Source organism: Aythya ferina (genome assembly GCF_964211825.1).
Source record: "Aythya ferina genome assembly, chromosome: 1".
In the NCBI taxonomy this organism is placed as follows: Eukaryota; Metazoa; Chordata; class Aves; order Anseriformes; family Anatidae; genus Aythya; species Aythya ferina.
The window spans coordinates 43439179-43456469 of NC_140296.1; the positions used below are offsets into that span (position 1 = coordinate 43439179).

The 17291-nt window shown below is 42.5% G+C and overlaps 1 protein-coding gene across 12 annotated transcripts in view; it reads right to left on the reverse strand.

The window, feature by feature from the left end:
- The window catches only part of KLF12 (KLF transcription factor 12), a 251856-nt gene extending 242237 nt beyond the window's left edge, over window positions 1–9619 (reverse strand). For 2 of the 12 annotated variants that reach the window (XM_084535441.1, XM_084535438.1), the window contains exon 1: window positions 9492–9619. The gene's annotated coding sequence lies outside the window, so the exon portion shown is untranslated. Of the gene's footprint in view, window positions 1–8214; window positions 8491–9258; window positions 9403–9491 lie in introns of those variants that run through there. The other 10 variants (XM_084535443.1, XM_084535437.1, XM_084535433.1 and 7 more) reach the window with 7 other exon arrangements.
- Window positions 9620–17291: the final 7672 nt, after the last annotated feature.

Genomic DNA, 17291 nt, shown 5'->3' on the forward strand with positions numbered 1-17291 from the left:
CAGAGAAGAAAGTGACAGGAGACTGGTTGACCACTTACTTAAGAGACAGAGGTACAAGGTTAAATGGCTGGAAGCCAAATATATGGATAAATTCAGCGTATATAGATTAGGACAATTATAATCACTGAATCCATTTACCAAAGAATATAGGTGATTCTTCATCACACAATGTCTTCTATGATATGCTCATGTATTCACAAAACGTTAAAGCTCCAACAAAATACGCTTGCTTAATCCAAGTCCAGGTGATATTCTTTTGATGACTCGATTTAAACTGAATTAGATGATCATAACCATCTTGTCTGATCTTCAAATCAATGAATTTGCAATCCAACCCTATGCTTAGATCTCTTTTTTTTTTTCTTCTCCTCACTTCACAAAGCCAATCAATATAACTTAATTTGACTTTACGGTGAGTTCCTTCTGGTATCTGCTTAAATGACAGCATGTCCATCATCAACTAAAAACTTCAAACAACCAGCCATCACTTGAAACCATCCTTCAGGACAGCAATGAACTCGAAATGAAGCTTCACTCTTCAATTAACGATTTAAACATCCGCTTTTCAAAGTCTTTTTCACTAAGTCAATATAGACGTAACATACGTATTCACATGCTACCCTGTAGGGGGAACTTGACGTGTTCTTTAGCCTATGACACAGGGAATTAGATCCCCCCTCTCAACATCAGGCTTCACACTTAGGCAGAAGAGAGCAGTACAGAGTTAGGAAAAGCCATGCCAGACACCAAGAACAGTGATGACAGTTTTATAGGAACAAAGCCTAGAAGTACTCCTAAATCCCCGAATTAACAGTTGTTTCAAAGTCGCACACCTCCCACTAGAGGTACAGAACACGGTGGGTTTCCAAAACCAGTGATCGCACTACGAACCATCAGAATGAACTGCATGTGGCAGCTATGGCTCAACGTGAACTCGTTTGTCCAGGCAGAAATTCTTAAAAGCCTTCGGAACTTGCACGCTGTGGCATTCGCAGTGCAGTCAGGATGCTTGTTAGGATGCAATTCCCAGGCTTCACCCAGTTGCCAGTGCTTAAACTTCATAAAAGCTGCAGCTTAATCGTTTGGCCTTTAAACTAAGAACACCATAATGTCTGAAGAGCGCTGACAATTACTGGTTTAGATCATCTCAAATGATTGCCATGGCACACAGCAATCTACATAGCCCTACTATAAGCATTACTTTTAACATCATATAGCATAAGGACAACATTTCAACCTACATAATTTTTCATACTTCTGATTTTTAGCTGATATGAAGGTATTTCATGCTACATTTATGTTACTATTTATAACACCACAGTATTATACAAGGATACGTCAAATACCTAACGCTAAATCCAGCTACAACATCCATCACCACCTGACACCCCAACCACAGCTCAAAAGACAACTACATCATTAGCCTGCAGGTTCAGGTGTGTACACAGCAGTACCAAAAGAAAAGTTTTGAAGAAAAAAGCATATAGTGGAAAAATAGAGTAAGGTTGCTATGCTATTCATAAAATGAAGATGGCTTTAAAATAACCCAGGACCCAGAAAACCCAACTAGGAATACAAATTAAAGAAGTCTTTTAATTACAAGACTCTGTCCCATTCAGGTCATCAGTGGAAGAGTTACACCATGATGAAAAGGAAGAAAACAGTATTTTTCACACAAGGAGAGACAGCGCAGCATGTCACAAGAGGCAGAAGAAGCAATAGCTAAACACCCAGCAACAAGAACTCATGGTTGTGAAGAAGCTAAACTGACTGCAGTCAGAAGTAATCACAAGAGACAACTTTCTCCTTTTATTTTTAATTCCTATTTTTCTAGGGGAGGAAGAAGATATGTCAGTGAAAGCTGCACGCGTGTGGAACTTTGGCAATGTTTGGGAGGGATGTGAAAGTACAAGTATCTCTTTCTGCTGATAGACATGCCCACAGGATGACTAGGGTACCAAATAGCTAAGATCCCAGTGCTTTCCCTAATGAAGAAAACCACAGCCTGGTTGAGGGTGCCCACTCTCAAAGCACATGTGGTGAGTTAACTGACAAATAATGGAAGCCATAAAAAAAAAAAAAAAAAAAAAAAAAAAAACACATGGAGCATTGAACCTGCATTCCCTTCCTCACCCCCAACAGATGACATTATTTGCTTGATGTGACTACTGTAAACTTTATCCCAACAGTCACAGTTACCAGTTTGTCCATCTTCCCAAAACGCAAGGCCCAGAACTACTGCTATATATTCTTCAGGTATATACGTTGAAGACATTTTTAGTGAAATGTTGATTTAGCTGAATATAGATCTGGAAAGTAAAAGTGAAAATGGCAAAGCTTTCTAAATTAACAGCCTCCAAATCTGCCTGCCAACTAGACCGAGTTTGCATGCTTTCCTTTTCAGAAGGGAGGAAAAAAAATACTCATTCTGTTAATGTTTTCCTTTCAAAATGCTGTTGGGTACCATCTATACAAAAGATTTCATTGACTAGATAGAATCTGTGAAAAATTAAGTCATTTTGTAAGTCTTACTGATTGACAGAAACTGGAAAGGAGTGATTTTCCCCACCTCTGTTTTAGGGGAGTTTTTGTTGGAAACTCTTTTCATTTCCCACTTAACCCAAATTTTCTTGCAACGGAAAGATTCTATGAAAAAGAAACTGGAATAGCTCCAACTACTGTCCAACACTTAAAAAGATTTTAAAGTGTCATCGATCATAGCTTTTTACATGCTCTTCTAGATGCACTGCCAACCCTTACTCCAAGACTAATTCAAAAATGTTTTATGCCAACATCACACACTCAGAATAAAGACAGAGAATTAAAAAAAAATAAAAAATCTCTAAAATATTCTGATTTTAAGTCAAGTCCTGCCCAGATTCATATGTCAGATGTTACTGAATAATACTCACAGTCATCCTTCTTTCTTTCCACGGAAGAACTGGCAATTAATAATGATTAATTCTAAATACCTCTATGGCTAACGAGGATGACCACGTGTTATCACATCTGCTATGAAAACTGTCCTGAATTTTTAGCACTTCATCAGAAAATGCTATTTCCATGGAAAAAAAAAAATAACCTTCACAGTAGATGACAACAATCCTAGTCAGTTTTTGATGTTACAAATTTCTAATTCTATGTTATGTCATTTAACAAACTTCAGTCATTTCAGCTGAAATTCTCAGTGTCTGCTTCTGCACAGTTAGATTTGAATGTTTTCAAGAATACATCAGGTATCTTTGACTATTTTGGTAATGGGGAAAAGTCTAAAAAATAATTAAGAATATTTTTGTTTGGAAAGATTCTCCCTCGGGGATCCACAGACGACTGGTATTTTCCCAACAGAAACTGATAGGGATCCAGAGTTGCCTTTACCACAGCCAGCACGTTGCAATTTGAGCACTGTAGCTGACAACTACAGCTCGCAGGTGCCCAGGAAGACTTCCAGAGGCTTGCTGGCAAGATCTCCAACTCTGCACCCAGGCCCCAGATCTCCTTGCATCAGCTGCAGCAACCTGGCCAGCAGGCATCACAGTGGTCCCTGCTCTGCAGACCTGGCTAAGCCCCCAGGAAACAGATGGGACTTTAGGGCCAAGGCAGAGAAAGAAACTATCCTTAGGTAGCCAGCAGGATCAGTGCTGGCATTCACAACCTTGTGCTCCTCGCAGCTCTGGCCACCAGACAATGCCTCACACTAATTGTAAGTTAGCATCATGGCTTGCACCTTACAGAGAAGATAACCAAGCGGTTATCCTAGATGACACCTGACAAAACTGGGACCAGAACTCGGGTCTCCAACACGACACATCATCTGATTAATTATCCCCTTTGCTGCACTGATGTCCAAGGTCATGCATTTGATTGTTCAGTGTTTAAACAACGAGAACATACTCACCCCATGGCCAGGAACAAAGCTGGGGATTTCTGAGTCCCATCGTGCTATGTAGCGAATACCATGCCAGCCGTTAGCAAAGAGCGTACTTCATTCCCCCTCTGAATGCTGGTTCACACAGAGGACAAAAGCTTGCTACTGCTAACCAGACATGCTTTAACTCAAGTGGTGCTGGTCTGTGCTGCGACTCCAAAGCCAGTCACTGTGAGCGCTACCAGCGACCCACAAAAGGAAAAACACCATTGCACACAAGGAAATGCGTTTCCTCAGTGCTCCAGGAAAAAAATAAATAAATAAATAAAAAGGAAAAAAAAAAAAAAAAAAAACGAAAAAAAAAAACACTATGAACAAATAAACAAACCAGGAGATTAAAAAAACATACAGACATTGTTAGGATTGCATTCAGAGGAAATGTCAAGCTACAATGGTCTTGGCAAACTTTATTTGTTAAAATACTCTTTAACTGTTAAGGGTCATCTCCCTTGACCCTAACACATGCAGCTTCAGTTCTGATATACCTTAGCATTCACATCCTTAACTTTGTGGTTTTATTAGACTTAATAACAATAATAACAATTGTCAGCAACCTATCACCTAGTCAAGTCTTGCCCTTACACCTGCTGCTGAGGAGGCTCCTCTGACAAAGGAGCTGATGCACGCAGACACAAAGTGCATGAAGAAAAACAGCACAAAGAATCAAAACTGGAGGTAAGGAAGATCCCTGAAGGGGAGGAAGAGTCAACACCACAGGATCCAGCACTCGACTCATTTTACACACAATATTCAGAGGCCATGAGGGGCCTCCTGTAGCAACTGATGGGACAAGCTTGACTTCAGAGTCCTCTCCACCCTGTAATGCTCCAAAGAGGGAACACAGCAAGCAGAGAGCTTCTCTTAAATAAATACCCACATTTACACACTGGCCTGTGCCAACTGCAGTCCTTGAAAATATTTTAAACGAGTCCATACATTCACTCCTGAGCCAAGTTTTACCATATATATTTCAGTTGAGCAACACTGGGATGGTTTATGCCACCATCCCTGCCCAAAAATGCAGGAAATGAGAGAGAAATAGTTACATGATGAAGGCATAGCCATAATTTAAAGACATCTCAGTTCGAATCACACTATTTTGCAGCAGACATAAATACAAAATATATTCTTATATTATAGTTTTTGGTTTAGTTCACAGTCCATATTATGCTTTCTGAAAAATACCAAGAGGTTGTACATTGGAATCAAGAAAGGAAAAGTCCACAAAAGCGCAGTGTTATATACAGTGTAAATATACTGACTTCTCAGCAAAGCCACCTTGATTTTTCTCTTCCTTCTGCCTCTCAGTATTCTTTCAAGAATTCTGTGCCTCCAAATGGTATATAAAACTAAAGAATACTCTACTGTTTTTATATTATAGTTACTGCATGGGAGCAAACACGAAAGCACGAATTCAGAGTAAACTTACAGCAGTCACACCAAACTTCAAGAAAGTAGGAGAAAGTTCATACATTTTAGGGTACCAAATCTAAGCAGGCCTTCGACACAGGACAGGGCTTCCATATGCAAATGCAAGAGCACCAGCACAGTTTTATCATAAACCAAAAGAGACCACACAATTTTCCTCACATTGGTCCAATTTTAGCCATTTTCACAACTGGGCTACACACACGTACTAGGTCTAGCCAACACTCCTGTCAAGTTTGTCAATGTAGTTTTTGTTTATAGCTAAGTGTACATTTATCACAGTCACAATAAATCCTCAAAAATAACCCTTGTTGCTCATTTATTTTCACATTTACTACTGACTTAAGAGAAAAATTCATTTAGCTGAAACAGGAGGTCTGTCTAAAGTTCAGTAGTTGAACAGTACGTTCTCACAGGGTAAGGTTACACGGAGCTTTTGATTGACTAACACTGTTAAAAGTGTCTTTAGTACTACAGCATAAAAGCATTTCTCTTTTCTACCATAAGCATATTTTTTATAAAAATAAATAAATAAATTTCACTGCATAGGAAGCATAGTAATTTCATGCTTTCATGTTTGCACTTTCAAAACTCCAAATTCGTCTTTCAGATACACGGCATACCCCACACAAAAGTAAAGGAAAACACAAACTTTGCTTAATACTTTTCTTTACATCTCAACTTTTCAACATCATGCCTCTATCTACGTTTTCTTGTTAGGTGGGGAAAGTGAGCATGCTTGCCTTTGCGGCTCCTCCTCTTTCAAAGACACACAGCTGCAGCTGTAGTAAACAACCACCAGTCAGGAGCTGAGAAGGTCAAAGTCTCAGCACCGGATCCATCTCAGCTTTTCTAAAATTGAAATTTCCATTTTGAGAAATTTGGGCTTTTGTTTCTCTTTATATTTATGTCAAGGAAAGGCAAACCACAACCATCTCCCAACAAAATAAACCGAGACACAATTCTTCGCAAGTCACAAATGGAATACCTCAGGGAAAATCAGTATTTCCTCAGCTTCATTAATGAGACCCCGAATAAGGCGTTTATATCTTTTAGTTGAGCAAAGGCTTGGTCAAAACCCATCTTGAACCGAACAGACCCATTACACAACACAAATGACACTTATTTCCTTAAAAAACACACAAGGAGGTTGGCCATCCTGGAAGGTGGTGCCAGTGGTGGCAGGATGCCCACAGAGTGGACCCAGTGACCTGAAGCTTGAAGACAGCAGCACTATAACATCAGAAAGGCTAGTGTCAGCAGGCACTGCTCACCCAGTGATTGGAAAAGGCACACGCCTTCCCTTTGTTTGATAAGCTACTCAGGTCACCCAGACACCTGCCCAAAATCTAAACAACAGGACACCCTTAGTGCCAAAACATGCACCCAATTTCAGAGGGCTTCTGTAACACCACGGTGCGGTCAAGAGCATCCTGAATACCTGGGAGAGATGTTGCACATTTCACTCAAAAACCATGGCCTGTATTTCTATTCAATTTTGGCAGGTACAGCCATGCACAGTGTTGGTCTGTGGATCAAGACTGAACAGAAAGTTGATTCCTACCACAGGGTTTTGCAGCCTAAGCCCTTCTACCACTTCATGGCAGAAGAACTAGTTCAACCCTGCAACATTTAAATATTTAAATCTCTCTCCAGAAGCGAAGCTCAGATCGCACACAGTCAGATCCGGCCAATCCCGACAGAAATACCTGGCAGAGGACCACATGATTAGCCTGTCCTGGAATCTTCAAGTTTATTTTTCAAAGTTGTTACAAACATTCTTCCAGCCTCCCTTGGGATCTTAAGGACCTTTTCAGCAAAGGATTTTCTACAAGAGAGGGGGTAGGCCTAGAAATACTGTCATTAAGTATTGATGGGGAAATAGATACACATGTTAAAAAAAAAAAAAAAGTAACACCTCATCTCCCATCCCCCTTTTTACATGTCTGATATTGCTTCATTATCAGAAGCAGAAACCAAACAGCACCTCCCAAATCCCAAACTCCTTCCAGCCCCTCTAGCGCACACGCAATCACTCCTCTAACGCCCCTCAGCATATCTCCTACGTCCTCCCTGCAGCCAAATGCTGGGAGACAGCAGAGAAAACAGGATTTCTTTTTTTTTTTTTTTTTTTCCACAGCCCTCTTTAAATGCTATTCGCAACTCCATGAATTGGAAAGGTACAAGGAAAAAAAATATATACATACATATATATATATATATATATATATATATACAAGGCACCTCATGAAGCTGCCTGTAACCTAAGGAAAAGGCTGTCTTGGAAAAAAAAAAAAAAAAAAAAAAAAAAAAAAAAAAGAAAGAGGTGTTTCTGTGGCTGCCTGCCCCTTCAATCCATGGAGGGAGAGGAAAAGAGGAGAGAAGAAGGAACGGTCCCGGGGTGATGTCCGGGGCTGGGGGACCGGGGGTCTCCGCTTCTTGGACGCCAGGCGCCCAGCCAGCGGCTTCAAGTTGGTCGCGTCCCATCAGCGAGGGATTTTCGCGTCTCCCCTTCGGAAGAGGAGGCGAAAATGGCAGGAGAGCCGCGGTCCGGCGGCGTGAGGGAAATTGTGCCGGCGGCCCGGCCCGGCCCGGCCCGGCGCTGCCGCCCGCCTCGGGGCTGGCACCGACCGGCGGCCAGAAAATGGAGCCCAGATGCCAGGGCTGCGAGAGGCAGCCCCGCCAAGTTGCCGCCGACCGTGCGCGGCTACCTGCCGCGGCGAGACAAAACGGGGGACGAAAAGGGGAAAAAAAATACATAGCAAGAAGAATCTAGTTTATTTATGATGGTAAAATAGGAGAATACCAAGAAAACGGCGGAAATAAAAAAAATAAAAAAAAAAAAAAGGTTTACTTACTTATTCGGGGGCTGCCAAAGGCTAGCAGAATTTAACAGGCTTGAGCTAAACCATGATGTAAGCCAACTTATCTCCAGCACCTCGCATCGAGCAGCTCTGCTCCCGAGTACGTAATATATTTGGGATTTTATTTACTTATATCTATTTATATATATATGTGTGTGTGTATATACGCGAGAAGGTTTCGGTGCGCTGTCAAAAGCGACCGCCGCGGAAAGGTCTGCAAAGGCTGCTCGCCGGCTATCACACCCCCGCGAGAAGGGAGAAAAATAAATAAATAAATATGTAATACGTATATTTATAGGGATCCTATAAGCAGAGAGCCAGCGCTGCCGGTGCCACCCCGGTGCCGGCGGCGGGCAGCCCCGGCCGTGTCCCCCTGTCCCCCCCCCCGGCGCCCCGTGCACATGCTTTTAATGTAAATACAGCCCTCCGCTCCCCCTCGCCGCCAGCTGACGGCACACAGCGTGGCTTTTTAGACGTGTATTTATTTAGTGACGGGTAATAAGGGTGAGAGCGGGTAACAGGGGTGCGCGCTACCCCCACACACGCAGCCCGGTCCCGGTGGCAGGGGGGCAGCACAAAGGGGCTCGGCGCCCCGACCCCCGCACTGCAAACACGCCGCTCACTGCCTTTTTTTTGTTTAATTATCACGATTATTATTATTATTTTGGGGTGTGGGTGTCCCCACTCCCCTCCAGCAGGAAAGTTGAGGGAAAGTTGGGGCGGGCGGCCCCCCGCTCCGGTAGGGCCGGTACCGGCCGCCGCAGCCCCCCCCCGGCCGGCCGGCAGCCGCTGACCCCGCGGCCCCGCTGCCGCCTCCGCCCCGCTCCGATAGGCACCCCCCAAATAAACCCCTTTTTATTCGTGTTCTTCAACGATTTCACTTCGTGCGAGCGGTTATCATATATATTTATTTTTCTTTTTTTAAGAAGAAAGCTGACTGGGACGGCAACAAGAAAAAAAAAAAAAAAAAACATAAAAAAAAATCATCATAGAGCACACGTTCTGTTTATTCTGATAAGAAACGGAATCGGCACAGACCTGAGCAGGAGCCGCAGAGCAGCCGCCTCCTTCCCCCGACTCGGGGTCCCCCCGGCTCTGTCTGTCCGTCCGTCCGTCCGTCCGTCCGCCAGGCTCCGTCTGCCCGTCCCCCCCCCCCCCGCTCCCTCCCGGGGGCCGGGGCAGAGGCTCTCCCCGGCGGCCGGCCGCCGCTGCGGGGAAATGAATGGGGGCAGCAGCAGCGGGGGGAAGCGCGGCGCTGGCCGCCGACTTACCCGCGTCACATGAGGAGCCGCGGGCAGGGCGGCCCGGGGGTGGAGGCTCCCGGCGCCGCCTCGCCTCGCCTCGCCTCGCCTCGCCCACCGCCGCCGCACCGGGGCGGCAGCCGCCGCCGCTCCCCTCACACACAAAGGGCCCCGCCGAGCCGCCGGGCCCGGCCCCGCTGTGCTGGGCGGCGGGCGGAGCGCCCCCACCGGCGGCCGGGCTCCCGGGGGGGGGAAAGGGGCCGCGCCTCGGCTCCGGGGGTGGCGACGGGAACGCCCCGGGGGCGCTGAGGGGGGAGCGGGGCCGGGAGGGATGAGGGGAGATGGAGGGAGGGAGGGGGGCAGAGCCCTGCCCGGGCACCTGGCCGGCTCAGCCCTGCCCGCCTTCCCCTCCTGCTCCCTTTATTTTTAACGCTTGAGAAGCCCGTGAGGGTGGGTTGCTGTTTTTTTTTTTTTTTCCTTTCTTTCTTTTCTCTCTTTTTTTTTTTTTTTTTTAGTTGTTGTTGTTGGTTTTTTGGGGTTGTTTCTTTATCGTGGAGGTCACTGCGTGAGGCTGAGCCGCGCCTCGGCTGGCTGAGGGATTCCTTCAGGGGCAGACTGGCCCGCATGAAGGCCTGCTGGGTCGCAAAGGCTTTAAGTAGCAGCACATGGAGAAAAGAAACCCTCCAAAATATTAAACTCTGTGAAAAACTCTTCATTGTGTTTTGAAATAATTACTCTAAACTTGATAGGAAACGAAAATGTAAATCCTGAGGTTGTCTTTAAACTTAGAGAGGTAAATCCCTATCTCTTCTCAAAAGTTTTCTTACCAATGCATGCTTATGCAGCTAAATGTTTTGGTGGAAACACCCTGGCCCATGTTTGTCCAGCGTCGGAGCTACTGAGCGGCCCTAACTAGTTCCCTAGGGATTTCCTTGGGTCAGAGAGTCTTGTAAATAATGTGAAGCCAATGAGGCTGTTTTCTGCCTCCTGTTGCAGGGAGGAAATATAGCACGGCCAGAGCGCAGGTGAGCTGTGACCAGCCCCGGCTGCTAAGATGGTTTCTGGGCAGCGTGTGGAAGTCAGTTTGAGGAAGCTTGGTGGCCTTCACGACAATTGGTGTGTCATGCTGGGTCCTGGCCTTCAGCAGGGTCGGAGCATGTTGAAAACAGAAAGTTCGCTGCGAGTCCCCCTCGCATTCAAGCACGGCTCAGCAGCTCCAGCAGATCCCCGACTGTAACCCCTGAAGCTTTCATAGCAGCAGTTGGGCGAATGAAATAGGCAAAGAGCGACTCTTTGTCCAGTAGAGGGGCCTGCTGCGTGAGCGTGTTTGTAGAAGTCTGGAGGGTGTGCATATTTACACAGAAAACCAGGCTGAGCTGAGGTAAATAATTACTGCTTAAATGCTATTGCCTTCAGTAAATACAAACTCATGTTTGCTGCTTTCCCCAGTAGCTGCTCAGGAAGCCTGAGGAACCAGAACCAAAGTCTGCTCCCTTAGCGCGTTTCATGCCAACTGCCTGAAATACATCCATGCACCGCTGCATGCGCTCTCCCCTTCGTTGACCTATAAATGGTCCTCGGCCGCCTTTTGGCTGGAACGGTTTAGGTAACGTAACCCCCTCGCTATTTCTCCCTGCATCTTATCTCGATTTTCACAAGGTTAAAAAAGACAGAATAGCAAATAAGAAATGTTAAAACGGATATAAACAGAAGTCCACCTAGCAGTGTATATAAATATACGTCTCTGCAAGTTATAAAGGAGATTAGGTGTGACTTGCTATTATTTTGTCTCTAGTGCAGTCATTTCCTTTGGAGAAAACTGAGCATGGAGTTAAAATACAGTCTAATGACCTGAACAACATATTTCTTTATATTACTACTTCACGTATAGAACCAGCTCCACAAGCTCACCAGAGATTACATATGTGATTCATTAGTTTTCAGAAGATTTTACCCAAGTCAAAAGTTAACATTGTAACACCATATTTTAAAAGATAAAATATGCAATCCCATAGGAAGTAGGCTACTATAGAACTGTGCTGGAAACACTCCCTGGGTAGATTTGTAGCTTATATTCAGATTTATCAATAAAAAAACACGAGCGTTAGCATTCATCCTTCTTAACCACTTGGAACAGGGAGCAATGATTTCCCAGCCTTGAGTGTTCTACAGAGAAAAACTGGTTTTCACCTACCGAGGTTAAAGGATTAATGAATACTTGGCACATGAAAAATGAATGGTGATAGCGGGAAGAAGATTGCATGTAGACAGTGTGATAAGGTGTGTAACAGAGAAACATCATGTTACGCACCTTGCTGTGCCCCAAGAAGCAGACGAAGCTCATTTCCATTGGATTTCAGATAAAATATTTTAACACATCAGTATTTATTTTATCACACTTAAGAAATATTTTATTCATTTATCTAAAATATCTAAGGAAATCATCTAGAAGAGAAGTTGCCTCACTGACATTTGGTGATAAAATTTGTTCTCCATGAGCTTCATTATGTGCTATGGTGGCTGTTTGCATGGTCTGTTGCCTGCTGCTGAGAACTATTACGTGTATGCATGAATTTGCAGGGCAGTTTCTAAAGCAAAAATATGTAGCTACATTCACGGGAAAAATGTATTACATGATTATATATCAATAGATTGATATAGAAGTAGGGATATTACACATTAGTATTTGATGTATATCACAGATTTATAGAGAAATGTAGTTCTCAATCACATGCTTTTATGGAAAAGCTGTCATACTAAATCACCATCTTGGCTCACTCCATATACCTGACCCCTCTGTTTCCATTCTTCTGTAGATTAACAAAGCTGAGCATTCGTTGTCTGTTTGAAAATGTTCTGGCTTAAATTTTTAACACAGGAATACTTTGAAAACATTTAGTGTTTCTACAGATTTCCCATTTCTTTTTTTATTCTTTTTTTTTTTTTTTCTCTTTAGAGAAATAATTTGAATTTTTCTATTAACCAATGGGACTTCTTAGCATGCCATTTTTTTCAGAAACAAGAGTCTTAAATTTTGAAAAAGAAACTTTTTTTTTTTTTTCAAGTGCCTTGCTCTATTCAGTTCTAAAAATAGAAAAACGTAATGTTGGAAGCCAGGAGAACAAATCAGCCAGTGGAACATTTTTGGTTATTTGCTTTTTCACAGGCCCAACAGTTATGTTTACTTGTGTAAACAAATGAAAGACTTTTTTTCCCTAATCCTTTTCCAGGTCTGCCATATTGTCTGCAAACCAGTATTACTAATTCATTGTTACTGAGTACCACCACTTACAATCCCATATGGTTATTTTCAGTCTTTTTCCTTTAATGGAGTTTCCTAAAACTTATCAAAAAGAACACCTGATAAAATCTCTACATCATGTTCCTCAGCTTCTCGCCTCTCCTATATCAGCCCTCCACTGATACAGTGTTTTCTTGATCATTTTTCCCCAGTAGCTATTGTCCTATTTGCATTTCATCCTAGATCCTAATCCAGCAAATAGCCAAATAAATATTCTTGAAAGCAGTTTAGCAACTTCTACGTTTAGCTTTGTCTTGCCTTTTTGTTTTTTACTTAACCAATAATGAATCGTTTGTTTTTCAAAATGGGGAATGGCATCACCAGCAGAGAGCACACTGGAACCTCAGAACAAAAGAAAACAGAAAATCAATAGCATATTTTAACAATGCAAGCCTGAAACAAATAAAGATACATCTGAAATAAATCAGCAATGTGCTGAATATTGAGAGAGATTGTTATTTAAATTAACACCAGTTATAAAAAAAGCATTCTTAAGTTACCTATTGTGTATTCCATTTCAGTTTTTATTTAATGTTTTAACTAAAAAAAAAAATCAAATAAATGAAAAAAAAAAGTCAATCTTACTATCCAAACCAAAAACTAAGTGCTTTTTTATTTGGGATGCATGGTTAGACAAAAAGCTTTAACAAATTACATGATATATTTTAGAAGACAGATCGTGTTCATTTGCTGAACTTGGGGAAACCTTTGGGTTGACAGATAATCAATTCAAATACCTGCAGCTGAGGGATTGTGTTGCTAATTTCTTTCACAAGCCTTCCCTTTTGTATAAAGGCACGTAAATGTGTTTTTGTTTTTGTTTTTTCTTTTTTCTTTCTTCCAAGGAATTGACCACATCAGCAGATACAGCCTTTCAGTTACGGTTGCTGTCTTGCAATCCAGCTTGTGATCCTCTGCCAAGTACTTCCTTAGCTCCTTGTATGCCCAAATTGGTGTAAGGCTCAACACAAGTAAATGGTGCTTGCCCTTCTTTCTGAGAGCCATGGTCATCAAGCTTTAGATTGCAAATTGTTTGCTGCAAGGACATCAGCTTCTGTTTCTTTAAATCTAGTTATAAAGCGTATTGATATGTATGGGCCTGTCACATCAAATGCTAGGGTATCTTACAGTCAACTTCTAGGTGGCCATTAACCAAAATGGCCAATTTGAAACACAGAAACATGACTCACAAGTGACATTACCACATCTCACATGACTCACTGAAACATCGACAGTAATATTCCTCAGGTATGAAAATCAGAGCTTCATAATGTAAGCAACATTTGTGCTTTCCTGTATTTTGTATAGTCCAGTTGTTTGTTCTTAGACAGACGATCAGGGAATCTTTTCCTTCAGCCCACTCTCCTAAAAAAAAACAAACACCTAGGTCACTGCATAAATGGCAGTCTTAGTGTATACTGTACAGCCTCTCTGGTATAATAAAGGGCATAGTGGAGAGTAGTTCAGCTACGCTGCACAAAAGAGGAAAATTATAATCTAATATAATAGGTGTATGTTTTTCTCCAGGGATAGAGATCAAAATATTCAATTTGCCAGATTTAGATTAGCAATGTTGCCAAGATACATATTCTAGGAAAGTGGGGCTGTGTAGTATTAAAGCTCTACTACCTTGATCTAAAAGCTGTGTGCCCTTTATATAACCTTGGACTGAGATCATGAACTATTTTATTTTTTAGTTTTTGAAAGTTGCCTTCTTTTAGGAAGAGCCATTAAAGCGTTATGATCTTAGTTAAGAGACTACCTCTAGAACAACAGGAGGGACAGTTACTTACTTAGTGTAATCTGACATTGGCAGAAGGTAATGGAGAGTAGGAAGTTATCAAGGAACATGTTTTGGGAGAGAAAATTCTGGGTTTTTTTTGCAGCTCTCCAGTGTTTGGTTAGTATTTTTGTAAGAAAAAAGAAATGGAGAAAAGCACTTCCTGGCTCTGGACACCATGTCAATTCCAAGACTAGGAATGGAATGGGTTGCTCTGGATTTTCCTTTCAAAACTCCATAGTTTGCAGCTGAGTTGATGGGACTTAAAAAGCACTCTGAGAAAACTTCTTACATCTTTTTAAGCTCTGTGTTGGATTCCATTATCTCAGCTCACCATATTGAATACTGTGTTGTTTGTTTGTTCAGGAGACATAAAAATTAGTGATCTCTTAGAGCTTTATAAAGAGAGACCTACTGTGCCCTATGAGCATTAAAGTCACTACATCTCTTTTGGTAAGATAGTGACTTGGCATGGGACAGTCTTTCGAAATTTTCCCTGAAGCTCCCACCGTGTTGCTTTCTCTGTGGCTCCTAGAGATGTTGCACTTCGCAGGTTCTCTGCAAAATCAGCTGCATCTAATTTGTTCCCTGTAACAGGTAACAGCCTACAAAGAAGATTCTGCACTGGGGGACCTTTCCAGGCTCAAAGCTGGAAGAAATGTTGTAGAAGTGCTTGGGTTTTGTACACATGATTGAGAAGTGTTCCACAGACAGCTTAGCAATGGAGCACATTCAGCTGTGTGCCTCAAATGTATCTGATTTCCTACTTAGTAGGCAGCCAAACACACCTGGGATGTCTTCTTTGCTGATATTATCATAACAATCTTCTCTGTTTTTCTTGTCAGGTGTTAGATATAACAAATATTTTCAAGAAGTTATGTTTTGCCATAAGTGTTTTGCCACATGCGTTTTATTTTTTCCCAGTTGTTTTTAATTCAGCAAAGTTCTTTGTTCTCTGTGGAGGTAATAAATAAATTACAACAGAATAAATCTCCAAGCAAATAAGCACTTAGATGCTTTTTCTTTACTCAGACAGCATTTCTCCATTCCCATATTTCACCCTGTTTTGCAGACACATTCTTGTATAACTTAGACATTCACGTTGATAACTTTTATTTGATTTCAAGGCCATACAACATAGCTTTTTGAGTACCAGAATCTCTTGGATTCTGATGATACTTGCCCAACCTCAAGAATGGAAAAGATGCAGAATCAGAATGGAATTGGGACATGGGGAAAATGCTTCTTTTCAACACCTCTGCTTTATTAGCTGGGCTTGCAATGCCTACTGTTGCACCTGGGCATAATGGGCATGTCAATTATCATGGAGTTGTCTGTATTTTATGCTTTCTGGATTAAAGGTTGATGGCTCACAAGCATTAAGAAGCTTCATCTGGACTCAGTTATACATATTACATGTCAGATGAATACATTTTTTGGGTGGGTTGCATAATCATTTTTTAAAACAGGGAATTTCACAGATTATTAATCATTGTGCCACTGAGTATCAGTCTAACAGCTGAAAAACATAAGCATCTTTTTGTTGCAATTTCTTAATTAACATCATGGTTTGTTTGTCTTTTTTTTTTTCTTTTCTTTGTTCCTTTTTTTTTTTTTTTTTAGAAAAACAAACAAACAAACAAACAAAAACTAAGAGATTGAATTTGAGTGGCTGCATGGCTCAGAAAATACCAGTTATCAATTCTCTTTCTAACGACAACTGATGACATGATTTCTACAAACGGTTGAGCACTTGGCAAATGCTAGCCATAGAAATCGAATGAGCTGAAAGGAACTCCAGTCTGCCCTATTGTCACTACTGAGCTGACAGATGGGAGAAAGAGAAGGAGGTTGTGATGCTGTCCCAGAAGCCCAGGGGCACACCGTGAAATGACTGCTGAAGTGCCTTGAAAGACCTTAAGTGAGAGAAGAGCAGATTTCCCAAGAGCAGACATCACCTATATCCTGATTTTAAAGTTGCCCTTTCTGACACAGCCCCCCAGGAGGGCAGGTCAAATTCTCGGTGGAGCACCTAACATCAGAGCTCTTCTGAGCCTCAGCAGTAGAGGTAAAATTGAATTTCCAGCACAGAAGGAGGAGCTGGAGCCAGACTGCTGCTGGGAGAGCGGGAGGGCAGCAGTACCAGTGCAGCTGCCCAAAGCAGGTGGCCCAAATGCCAGCATCTGCCACTGCCCTGGACACTGTCACCTGCCTGGGCACCATCAGCCTGTCTGGGCTGCTCTGCAACCCAGTCTGCCGCTGTGAACAGCTGCCTGCTCTGCCTGTGCCTGATCAGCAGGGAAAATCCCCCAGTATGTGGAAAAGCCTGTAAGCCCTGGAATAAGAATTCAGAAATTGTCAGTGACAGTCTGTTGAGATCGGATTGCTAGGCCTTGCCTTTTCTTACCTACTTTTTTTTTTTTTTTTTTTTTTTTTTTTTTTTTTTTTTTCCCTCTCAATTAGTCTAATGTGTATCTTTTGGTTTTGTAATAATTGACTTGAGAAGTTAAAAGTACCAAACTTCAGTAGCTTCACCCATATGTGCTGTGCGCCTCAGGCTAGACAGCACATATTGGTAGCCAGACTGAGAAGAACATTTACCACGTTACCTCTTAAAAACTCACTTTATTTTTCTTGTTCAGCTGGCTCCCATCCAATGTGACACTCTAGCATGAGCCATGCAGTGACAGCAACAGCCTCCATGGAAACACACCGGAGCATGAGGCCAGCCGTGGGGTAGAGAGAAAAG